The sequence below is a fragment of the Mauremys mutica genome, chromosome 1 (genome assembly GCF_020497125.1).
Source record: "Mauremys mutica isolate MM-2020 ecotype Southern chromosome 1, ASM2049712v1, whole genome shotgun sequence".
In the NCBI taxonomy this organism is placed as follows: Eukaryota; Metazoa; Chordata; order Testudines; family Geoemydidae; genus Mauremys; species Mauremys mutica.
Genome location: NC_059072.1, coordinates 40132387 through 40145309, shown reverse-complemented (window position 1 = coordinate 40145309; position 12923 = coordinate 40132387). Strand labels below are relative to the sequence as shown.

General features: G+C 43.5%; 1 protein-coding gene across 1 annotated transcript in view; it reads left to right on the top strand.

Annotated features, from left to right (window-relative positions):
• Positions 1-12923, top strand: part of PLXNB2 (plexin B2) — a 335252-nt gene that overhangs the window by 105199 nt on the left and 217130 nt on the right. Inside the window, exon 2 of the mRNA XM_045031102.1 lies at positions 5369-5539. The gene's annotated coding sequence lies outside the window, so the exon portion shown is untranslated. The remainder of the gene's footprint in view (positions 1-5368; positions 5540-12923) is intronic.

Genomic DNA, 12923 nt, shown 5'->3' with positions numbered 1-12923 from the left:
AAATGCTTATAATTATAAAAGGAAAACAAGGGCATGGGTGACAGTGGTTGTCAGTTGTAATAGTTCTTTCTTCTCTTGATTAATTTAAAAAACGGTGTCATAAGATAAAATATCAATTTGTCCTGTTACCTACATGATCTTTTAATTGAGGCTACAGGGTTAGATTCAGGCCTTGATAAGTAACACCAGCGTAGACCCCCCCCCTTTTTCTCTAGGAAAGCAAGCAGGGGTTATTAGCTCATGTTGACTTGACATGAACAACTATTGGCCAATTTCCTATGTATTTTCCACATAATACACAAGTATGGCATTATAATGGATACATTTGGGAGTCCCGTACCTGTGAATTTCTGTGCAGAAAACATATGTAATAGTGGAGTATGTTGCAGTAGTTACCAATTTTGAGACAATTCTTGCCTGATACTTAAAGTGAATTTTAAAAAACCCTTACTATAGATTTACTGTACATTGGGTAATAACAATCTGAGTAAGTGCGTATGGGATAGAAAAAAATCTGATAGTCTGTCATCAGACTTCTGGATCTCTGCAACTGTTTCTAATTAACACTCAACCTACAAACACTGCAATACCATTGATAGAATTTGATAGTACAAAACAGTTATATTGGACCAGTCTGCAAACTTTGGTCTGTGTAACCCAAGACCAATAACAATGTGTAATAATCTCAAGCTTGGAGAATCTGGACAAAATCAACGCTTCCTGTAGCTGTAACATGTCTATCCTTCCCTATGTAGCATCGGTGCTCTTGAGCACAGCTAGCAAAACATGATTAGATTAGAATTTGAAAGTGAATGTGCACTCTTTGTTTTCTTCACATTTCTAATACTAGGGTACGTCTACACTACGGGATTATTCTGAATTTACATAAACCGGTTTAGTAAAACAGATTGTTTAAAATCGAGTGCACGCGGCCACACTAAGCACATTAATTCGGTGGTGTGCGTCCACGGTCCGAGGCTAGCATCGATTTCTGGAGCGTTGCACTGTGGGTAGTTATTCCGTAGCTATCCCATAGTTCCCGCAGTCTCCCCTGCCCCTTGGAATTCTGGGTTGAGAGCCCAGTGCCTGATGGGGCAAAAATCATTGTCGCGGGTGGTTCTGGGTAAACGTCGTCAGTCATTTCTTCCTCCGGGGAAGCAACGGCAGACAATCATTTCGCGCCCTTTTTCCCTGGATTGCCCTGGCAGACGCCAGAGCATGGCAACCATGGAGCCTGTTTTGCCTCTTGTCACTGTCACCGTATGTGTACTAGATGCTGCTGACAGAGGCGATTCAGCAGCGCTACACAGCAGCATTCATTTGCTTTTGCATGACAGCGGAGATGGTTAGCAGCCATTCTGTACCATCTACCATGCCACTGTAAATTGGCAATGAGATGACGGTTACCAGTCCTTTTGTGCTGCACCATGTGCTGCTGTCACAGGTGCCCCTGGCTGAGATCGGCCGGGGGCGCAAAAGACAAAAATGGGAATGACTCCCCGAGTCAATCCCTCCTTTACGGTATCTAAAAATAGAATCAGTCCTGCCTAGAATATGGGGCAAGTGTACTAGAGAACCAGTGTATTAGAGAACCAGAGAGCACAGCCGCTCCGTGTCAGATCCCGCAGAAATGATGAGCTGTATGCCGTTCACAGGGGGTGCCCCTGCAACAACCCCACCTGTTGATTCCCTCCTCCCCCAGCCTTCCTGGGCTGCCGTTGCAGTGTCCCCCGATTTGTGTGATGAAGTAATAAAGAATGCAGGAATAAGAAACAGTGACTTGTTAGTGAGATATGAGGGGAAGGCAGCCTCCAGCTGCTATGATAGTCCAGGCAGAACAGAATCTTTTCTTTACACGTGAAGGGCGGGGGCTGATGGAGCTCAGCCCCCTGTTGCTATGATGAAGATGGTTACCAGCCGTACTGTACCATCTACTGGGAATGATCAGGAGTTTTTTATCCAGGTGCCCCCAGCCGACCTCACCAGAGACCAGCCAAGAGCACTCACGGGCTGATGATGAGGACAGATACCAGTCCTTTTGTACTGCCCCATCTGCCACAAGGCTGATGATGACGATGGATATCAGCCATATTGTACCATCAGCCACCCATGGGGGGGGGGGCGAGGATGCTGCCGTTGACTGCTGCAGCATCGTGTCTATCAGCAGCATTCAGTACACATAGGGTGACATTTAAGAGTCAAGAGAGGGGTTTTTTCCCTTTTACTTCTGGGGGTGAGTGAGGGGGGTAAATTGACGAGCTATGCCCTGAACCACCGCGGACAATGTGTTTGACACTACAGCCATTGGGAGCTCAGCCAAGAATGCAAATGCTTTTCGGAGACTGCAGGAACTGTGGGATAGCTTGAGTCCTCAGTCCCCCCTCCTTCCCTCCATGAGCGTCCATTTGATTCTTTGGCTTTCCCTTACGTTTGTCACGCAGCAGCGTGCTGAGTCCTTGCTGTGGGCTCTGTCTGGAGATTTTTTTAAAATGCTTTGGAATTTCGTCTTCTGTAACGGAGCTCTGATAGAACAGATTTGCCTGCCCATACAGCGATCACATCCGTACGGTCCAAGCTGGAGCTCTTTTTGGATTTGGATTTCGGACTGCATCGCCACCCGTGCTGATCGGAGCTCCACGCTGGGCAAACAGGAAATGAATTTCGAAAGTTCACGGGGCTTTTCCTGTCTACTTGGCCACTGCATCCAAGTTCTGATTGCTGTCCAGAGCGGTCAGTGGTGCACTGTGGGATACCGCCCGGAGGCCAATACCGTCAATTTGCGGCCACACTAACCCTAATCCGATATGGTAATACCGATATTAGCGCTACTCCTCTCGTTGGGGAGGAGTACAGAAACCGGATTAAAGAGCCCTTTATATCGATATAAAGGGCCTCTTAGTGTGGACGGGTGTGGCGTTAAATCGGTTTAACGCTCCTAAAACCGGTTTAAACGCGTAGTGTAGACCAGGCCCTAGAGACATTTGAGACACTTGCAGTAGAAGGGAAGGGGAAGAGTTAGAAAAAATGACCCATCCATTCCTCTCTAAAGAGGTACTTACAGGTTCTTTCTGCACTGCACAAGCTTTTCATATGCTTTTCTTAATGAAGCATAAATATATTAGTTGTCTAAGGATTGCAAAAAGGGTTCATGAGGACCTTTTTTTCTGAGTGTCTCTTCAGAAAGGAGGCTTTTAAGTGCTTAATAAACCTGCCAAAGAGCAGTTTAATAATTCAGTTTGAGTAAAATATCAAGCCAGGGCAAAGCTCAATGACTCGTTAGCTTTCTGTGTGCCATTATGTAGGTTTGTGAGTGACCCCTGAGTCTCTTGCCCTTTGTCTTGCCACAGGGTGGAACAGAAGCATTACTGAGAGCAGTGTTGCAAGCCAGGGATAAGAGGAGCATTGCTGATTCAATTTCCTGTAAGCCCTTGGTGTGACAGCTGTATATGATATGAGAACTAAGAGAGATGGATTTTTGTTTTTAATTTAAAAATGCACCTTGATATAATTGTCTGTGACGCTTAAAGTGTTACTGAGAAAATAGTTGTTCATTTTATACAGCAAATACTAGCAAGCTTTATAATGCCATGAAGCATAGTAATAATTTTAAAATTCTTCCCGGAGGTTACCTATGTAAGGAGCTAGAATTTTTTTCCTTAGTTTTCATCTTCAGTTACTTCCCCATTCGCTCATTAATATCCTTCTATCCTTCCATTTGATATGTTGAGAAAGCATTTATATGTTGTTTTTAAGACCAAAAATAACAGTGGTCTTTAGATGTAACTAGAACTCTTGGTGTGTAAATTTCCTGTGAGAACCCACTCTGGAGGAAAATGCACAGAGTAAAAATGGCAGTGGATATTGTGAGAAAGAGTTTGCATACATCTGTAATGGTTCTAATTTAGTCTTTCCCCCCCTAGTGCTTTATGAACAGGACAAATGTTGCACAAAGACACGGCTTTTATTTCTATACTCACAAAGAGATTAAGATGAGATTAATTTTAATACAGAATCCAACTCTATAGTAAGGTACATTTATAGTCCTCAAATTTAAATAAATTGTCAATATTTTTTTCATAATTTCTGAAGGAAAAAATATTCCTGAACCATATTTTGGAAACCTTTCAAATTGGAATTTGTTTCCTCAGTGATATGTGCACATGCAGACATGTTATGGTAGGTGTGCTCATTTTCCCTACATTGGTGGCACTTACTTTAAAAGGGAGGGAAAGCATTTAATCATCTCTTTTCATTTGGAAAGAAAATCACATTGGGACACATTCTGTCAGCCATTTTACTTACTTACTTCCTCCTCCCAGTTGGTGATAATGTCCTACTGAAGGTAGGACAAGAAGTAAAGGATTTATCTGTAACAAGGGAGATTTTGGTTACATGTTAGGAAAAACTTTAACTTTTAACTATATGGGTAGTTAAGTTCTGGAATAGGCTTCCAAGAGAGATTGGAATCCTTGCTTTGTTGGAGGTTTTTAAGAACAGATTGAACCTGTCAGGGATAGTTTAGATTTACTTGGTTCTGCCAAAGCACGGAAGACAGGAATTAATGACTTCTCAAGGTCTCTTCTAGCCCTACATCTCTATGGTTCTATAAATGGGAGTTGAGGTCAAAAAATGGTGCCTATAAGTTAGTTCCTGAAGTCAGTTGGAGGCGCTTAGGTGTTTGTTGATTTTTAAAATCAGGCCACTTAGTATGGTGCCTTCTTGAAAATCTTGGCTATCTAAATTTATATACATATTTTAAGGCTGAATTTGGCTATCCATAAATAGTATACTTATGTTGAAACAGATTAGAAAAGAGGTCCGTTTATGGGATGGCTCAAGGAGATAGTCTATAGAGCCTCTACTGTTAGGTCATGATTCAAAAGCAACCCTGATTCGTTGTGACCCAAGAGTCATCACCATCTGAAAGGAGTTGGTGACCTTGGTCCAACTTCACATGCAGAATCCATATAAAACGGCAACTTTGTTATCCATCTGAGAGATTATGCAACTACCCTTTTGTCCTTAGAAATGACACCTCCAGATTGAGAGGCAGGGAAACGTCCTTGTACTCTGGATATAGAAAACTTCAGTTCTTTTGTGTTTGTGTTTTATGATGGACAGAAATCTACTAAAAGAGAAAAGTATCCAGGTTTTTTTTTAAAAGGTCAAATTGATACCAGTACGTCATTAATCTTAATAATGGCTGCTTTGAATCTATGGTAGCTTGGGTTATTTAAACAGAAAACAAAACTAAACATTTATCATAGTTACATTTTCTCTTTTTAGTGCGTTCAGATGTTTGACTCCAAAATGTCTCCTCACATCTATATTGTGAGAGACTAAGTATTCCCTTTTTCCCCCCTTATAGGTAGGCTGATCACAAGGCCAAGGCTTGGTTCCAGGGCTTCTTTTGGCTCATCGGCATTCAGCTGAAAAACCTTTCTAAAAGGCCAGATACTTACACCATCCCATCTCCTTCCTTATTCCCAGCTGGAGCATATTATCATATTCTACACAGTGCTCCAGTGTTTATTTTCAGGTAAGCACACATTTTTAATATATTAAATATATGCTTTAAATGGAAAGTAGCGTGCTATGTTCCTTGTCAATTTATATAACATATACTTTTTTTCTAAGCAAACTACAAATCACATTTCCCCCATCTGTTCTGTCCGCTTCAAATGCTCATCTAGTGATCAAAGACTAATACAGTTGATGTATGTTCCTAGCCACCAAATGCTATTGGAGCCAACAGTAGATTTTTATTGCTATTAATGGAGAACAACTTGTAAGAGTTGATTTTTTGGAAGGGGTAGTGTTTAAAAACCAAACAAGTGGTAGTGGTTCCAGTATCCATAAATCTATGTATGGAGGGAATGTTTTACTAGAACAGGTTTGTGCCAACATCAGCAACTTACTACAACCTAATAACGTGTAAATGTGTTAACTCTGTTTTTCTTTGCTTTCATTCTGAGTCTCCTGTAAGGGACTTAAACAGACAGTATGACTCCAGTGATTCTTGTAAGTGTGGCATTATGACTGTGTCCCTGGGGGTGAACAAATAGATTTAGGATTGTTCTTTCTATCAAGCTTGCTCACATTGATTAGTGAACACTGGTTTGGCAGGAATCATAGCAGAGACTGCAGTCAAAGTCTCTTCTTCCCACTGTGAGTTTGCTTCATTGTGAAGTGTCTTAAGACAGGGTTTATCCATCTTTTTGATGCCATGGACTGGCTTGCTGCTTTCCTAAACTGTGTCAGGGAGATCTCAGGGATTGGCACCAGGCCATGGACTGGACATTGAGGAACATTGTCTTAAGAGACATAAGGTTACTGTTGAGATTAATAGATTGCACATACATGGCTTTGGATGAATCTTTTACTTGCAAACTGACTTGAAACCATGTAAAGAGAGCCTGCCAGACATTTTGACCATTCCTGCAAGTTCTGACTTCCGGCAGGTTTTGCATCAACATGAGAGAAATGAGGTTTGTAAGTATTTTCCTATCAGTTGTGTAGCTCAAATGTTGATCTCTTCTTACCAGTAATACTTGTCCATAAGTGATACTTTTTCAAAGATAACAGACCTAGCCGCCTTAAAAAGTCTCTTAAATATCTCCTGCGTTAACTTGAAAGACATTATAACACAACAAAATGGAGAAGAAAACAAGAGTAAAACAGAAAGATACACTTGCTCATTAAAGATCACTTAGGCCATTTTTCCTAATTTTGCATCTCTCACTAAGCTGATAGCTGACATGCAGCCAGTTATCTTTTTTTTTTTGTACAGATGGTGCAATGCAATTTTAAACTTCCCCCTACGAACTAGAAGAAATCTGCATATAATTTTAGATACCTGTTCAGCAGAGTGAATTGAAAATGCATGGACTGATTATAAAAAATCATCAGATGTGTGTGATATTTTTTCTCTCTAAGTGTAGGAAAGAGTTTTAGAGCAGCCACTATTTTAATTGGTCTAAAGTCAGGGCCGGTGCAAGGATGTTTTGCGCCCTAGGCGAAACTTGTGCGCGCCCCCGCCCTGAGGCGCACCCCCCCCATGGCAGCTCCCCCACTCCGCCCTGAGGCGCCCCCCTTGTGGCAGCTCCCCATCTCCCACCCTCCGCCCTGAGGCACCCCCACCCCAGCTCACCCCTGCTCCGCGCACGAGCACCCCAAGCACACCATTGCTGCTTCACTTCTCCCGCCTCCCAGGCTTGCGGCGCCTAAGCTGATTGGTGCCGCAAGCCTGGGAGGTGGGAGAAGTGAAGCAGCCACGGCGTGCTTGGAGAGGAGGCGGGACAGGGGTGAGCTGGGGCGGGGAGTTCCCCTGCGTGCCACTCCCCACACACACACTTGCTGCAGGTGGCCCTCCCCACACTCCCTTGCCCCAGCTCCCTCCGCCTAAATGCTGGCGACGACCGGGGCGGCCGAAGATCCGGCTGCCACGGTCGCTGCCGAAGAAAATGGCGCCCCCCAAATCCTAGCACCCTAGGCGACCGCCTAGGTCACCTAAATGGTTGCACTGGCCCTGTCTAAAGTGCAAGTGTATGTGTGTATGTTGGCAAGAGTGTCCAGAATAAGGTGAATGTTAGTACATGATTGATTTTTCTTGTGATATTTTTAAACTATGCTGCATGCTGTGGTTTGTTTGTTTTTTAAAACTGTTTATTGTAGTGGGCATCTCGCCAAACACTTTTTTTCATTTTTAAAAAGTGAAGTTTTCATAGAATATCTGGGTTGGAAGGGACCTCAGGAGATCATCTAGTCCAACCCCCTATTCAAAGCAGGAACCCAACTGAAAAGTGTTAATGCTCTGTTTTAAAGTCAGAGACTAGTAAACTTAAGTGCTTGGAGTTAAATCACTCCATGTCACAGTACTAGGTCAAATAATGAAACGTAAAATCTATTTCATGGCCATTTAAAGATCTGTTGTTCTCTACTGTCAGAGTGGGAAGTATTGACCTTCATGTCATGGTTGAATTCCAGCTAGTGTAATTACATTCTCTGAAGCTAAAATTTTCCTTGTTGTTTTCAGTCAGGTCAGGTAAGAGATCTTCCTCACTTCCAGTCCTAATCCTATATTTGTCCAAAGTAAGGGATCTGCCTATTTTCTGAGCCATGATACCAGGGTACTACGGAGTAGTAGTTCAGCTCTAGCTCCACATTTTCTGACTTTCATGGACCCTTGCAAGATAAAAATTATGTCTGGGAATAATTATCTAAATCTGACACCTTTCTGGATTTGTTGACCCATCTGATAAGAACATAAGAATGGCCATACTGGGTCAGATCAGTGGTCAACGTAACCTTGTGTCCTGTCTTCCGACAGTGGCCAATATAAAAGGCTTCAAAGGGAATGAACAGAACAGGGCACTCAAATGATCCATCCCCTGTTGTCCAGTCCCAACATCTGGCAATCAGAGGGTTAGGGACACTCGGTTCGTAGGGTTGCATTCCTGATCATCTTGGCTAATAGCCATTGGTGGATCCATCCTCTATGAATTTATCTAATTTTTTTTTTAATCCAGTTATAGTTTTGGCTTTCACAACATCCCTTAGCAACGAGTTCCATAGGCTGATTGTTGTGTGAAGAAGTACTTCCTTTTGTTTTTAAACCTGCTGCCTATTAATTTCATTGGGTGGCCCCTGGTTTCTCTGATTACAGAAGAATATTTTAAGCATAGAAAACATTCCATCTGATTGAAATTAGCCATTGTAAAGGCTCACATTTTAAAAAATTTGACCATTACCAGAATTAATATGCAAGTTCCAGATAATAGCTGGGCTGAAGAGGTTAATTTTTTAATTTTTCAGAAGCCTTAACTGAGCTGATAACTGTTTTTTGTTGAGATCTCTTCCTTGAAAGGAGAGATGGGCATACCTGTGCTTTTTATAATATGTGTTTAAGTAATAAAAATCCATAGTCAGTAGTCTGGATAGGGATTCAGAATGTGTCTCATTACTCTAAGGGATCTGTAGGATAGTAAATGTGAACATTAACTAGTCTCATTCTTATTGACAGTTTAAAAAAAAAACTCAAAGGAGAGAGAAATGAGTTTAGAAGGCTGATTCTCCACCGCCCTGCATGTTATAGGTTATTTTCACCTGTGCAAAGTGTGTATAAATTGTCACCAAATCAGAATGGTATCATGTTGCATCCACATTGCACTTGTGTAAATTACAATGCAAAGTGCAAGACAGTACTGAATCAGGACTTCTGTGTATTATTTTTTGGTCTAATTTTGTAGCAGTTTTATGAATTGTGTAAATCTGTATTTTTTTCAAGGGTTTATAGGTTGTCCTGTCTGGTTTTATGTATACACTACTTCATCAAAAAAAAGAAAAGCTTTGAAATGCTGTAAAATTAATATATAATGTGGGAAGCGGCAGCCAGCACGTCGCCCTGCGGCCTGTGCTGCTTTCTGCAGCTCCCATTGGCCAGGAACAGTGAACCACGGCCACTGGGAACTGCGGGGGCCATGTCTGCAGACAGTCCATGTAAACACTGTTTCTCAGCCCGCCAGTGGATTACCCTGATGGGCCACAGGTTGCCCGCCACTGGTGTACATTGTTTGTAAATAAACAGGATTGCCCCCAAAGAAATACCGTGCTCCTGTAATCAACTTCTCCTAATGGAAACAACCTGGCAAGGCCACAGACTTTGACTAACCACTTGGACCAAGAGGCAACAGTATTAACCTACATTAATGTACATGTTTTATCGGTCCTGTTTACTGAGGCCTGCTTGAAAGCCCATTAAAATCTATGGCAGTCTTTTGATTGACTTCAGTTGGCATTATCCAGTTAACAGTTCTGTTACAAAGCTCTATCTGTGCAAGAGTCCAAGCTGCACGTTTGCAAAGGAGTATGTTGTCTCTAGATTAAATGGCATTATTTTCATGCTTTTGTGCAAAATAATACTAAATGCATTGAGAACAAGCTGTTAAGGTACCTGATCTCCTGCAGCTCATAGGACTGCCTACAGGATAATTCACAGCAGCTCGACTGAATTGAGAAAAACAGCTCACTGGTAGCTTAGGTCTCTAAAGAAGTGTCACAGCAGGAAATGATTTCATTTTGAGCCTGAGAAGTATTTCAGCCAGGTGACAGCAATCATCAGAAGCAAAATTTGATATTGTTAAAGAATCCATAAATATCCAGTGTGCTCTGCATGAAAAGCTGCCCACCTTCAGGGAGAAAGTTCTGTGGAATGCTACATCAGTCACAACTCATTCTTATGGGAGTTTGAGCAAATAAAACACAACCACCTAAATTAAAAGGTTTGTAGAAATCAATAAGCATTAGAAGTGGGCCAGTATTGAAAGCCCTGGCAGCTACTTGCATTGGTATTTTGCTCCCACACCCTATCCACTCTACGCAGACTGCTTATGAATTCCCACTTTGTGTCCATTTCTCATATCTACATCAGTGCCTTGTTTCATGTAGCCCCTGTTCCTAGAGCTCATCCATCTTCCCTTCTAAATCTCTTCCCAAAACTCACTTGTTTATCCTTGAATGATAGTCTTGAAAATCCAAAACCTGTACTACATAACCATCAAGACATGTTCGCTGTTTTACTAAGTGACTGACTGCATGATTTGATTGATGCTCATCTGTTTCTCACACCAAAAACCCCTCAGTCCCTGTGTTGTTGACTTCTGTTTTTTGTCTTAACTCTGGCCTTGATCCTGCAGTTGGATCTGCACAGATGCACATGTGGTAGTCCAGCAAAGTTGGAGGAGTGAGGCGGGGTGGGGGCATGACTGCATGGCCACAGAGGTCCACCTGCGTATATCCAATTTCAGGATGTGGGACCTTGGACTATAACCTCTTCAGGTGTTAGCCTCACAAAATTCTTTGTTACTCGCACACTCTAGGGACACCAACCCGTACCCCGCTCCTAGGGCTCAGGCGTAACCCTGTCAATTTAAGTACCCAGCTGTATCCGATTCCTAGGGTTCAGGGTGTAATTTTCTGTGAGTTTGCAGGACCTTTTACCAGTAAAAGAGCCTTACACAGTAATATCCTTATCCTCTAGTTATTAACCATCACCAAAACAGAATGCACATGGTATACATATTGTGCTCACCACTCCCAGTGAGACACATGAACTCTTCTTGATGGCCAGTCAGGATCAGGTCCATCTGGAGGACTGCGGTTTCTGCACGGTGTCATTGGCAGAGTGCTGAGGTCTGTCAGCTCTGGTCTTGGGGCTGTGTCCTGGAGTTGTTCCCGAAGAACTTCCTTTTAGACCAGGGTTTCTCAAACAGGGGTCACCGCTTGTGTAGGGAAAGCCCCTGGCAGGCCGGGCCAGTGGGAGCCGTGATTGGCAGGACCTGCGGACGGGGCAGGTAAACACACCAGCCTGGCCTGCCCCGCCCCGCCAGCGACTTTCCCTACACAAGCAGTAACCCGTGTTTGAGAAACCCTGGTTTAGACCCCAGTTTATATAACGAAACTTGATTCCTGCTTAGCTGTATCTTAACCAATCATGTTACTAAAATTTTACTAACCACTCCTAACAAAATTCTCTAACCAATCATACCCCACCGCCTTAATTTACAACTAGCAAAATTGTTTGTTACATAATTAATCAAAGAACCAGATAGAGATCATACAGCCAAACAATAGGGAAGTGGGAGTCATAATGAAAAACAATAAAGAAATGAGGATTTCACAACCACACTTATTTATAAGTGGTTTCTTGCCAGACAGGATGCTATCAAACTCAGTTTTCTTTAACCGTCTTAAGATCTGTTTCTTTATCTGGTGATAGTGGGTGCTATTAGGAAGAGGTCTCCTCCTTAACAGCCTGATTGTTTTAATGTAATTTAGATGGAATGTGAGGATGTGACTTCCTGCTTCTCAGCTAATGGCTGCTGCTCTTTTAACCTGGCTGCAGTCAAAGGTTTTAGGCTTTGCAATATGGCTACAGATAAAGGCCTTATCCTTGCGCAGGGAAGACTTTGACTTATCAGTGATGCCTGTCTCAAGTCTTCACAAGAGTGAATATTGATACTATTTTAAAAATAAGTCATTATAATAATGTTAAGAAATGTAATTAACCATAGCTGAATTACTCTGATGTTTGCATAATGAAGGAGTGGGAGAGACAGTCTGCTTATACTGAGATATCCAAATCGTTATAATAAGTAAACTTCGAACTTTGGAAAACTTAATCACAAATCAACTTTTGAAAAGGTAGCTGGCTTTTAAAGAGTGTCTTACTGGAGTATGGAACAGAATTTGTAATGAACAAAATACTTTTACCAGTTAAAGCCATACAGATGATAGACTAGGGCAGACGTAGGCAAACTACGGTCCGTGGGCCACATCCGGCCCACGGGACCGTCCTGCCTGGCCCCTGAGCTCACGGCTGGGGAGCCTAGTCCCCGGTCCCTTCCCCGCAGCCACACTGGTGCGCGGGCCACGCTCTGGCCTGCCGCTCCCGCTGGGCAGCGTGGGGAGCACAGCTGGCTCTGGCTGGGTGTCGCAACTGTGAGCTCCTGCTGCTGGTAAGGGGCCGGAGGGTCCTGGGGGGCAGTCACGGAGGAATGGGCGGTCAGGGGATGCGGAACAGGGAGGGTTAGGAGTGGGACTCCCAGAGGGCCTGTCAGGGGGCTGAGATGTGGATAGAGGTCAGGAGGGGAGTCAGGGGACAAGGAGCAGGGAGGGTTAGATAAGGGGGTGGGGAGTTAGTGGCGGGGGGTCCCAGGAGGGGGTGGTCAGGGGATGAGGAGCAGAGGGTGGTGGTTGGCTAGGGGGTGGGAGTCTCGGGGTGGTGGTGGTCCGAGGCAGGGATGTGGATAGGGGTCGGGGCAGTCAGGGGACAGGGAGCGGGGGTGGGGGTTTGGATGGGTTGGAGGTTCTGAGGGGGGGCAGTCGGGGGCAGGAAGTAGGAGGGGGCGGGGGCCAGGCTGTTT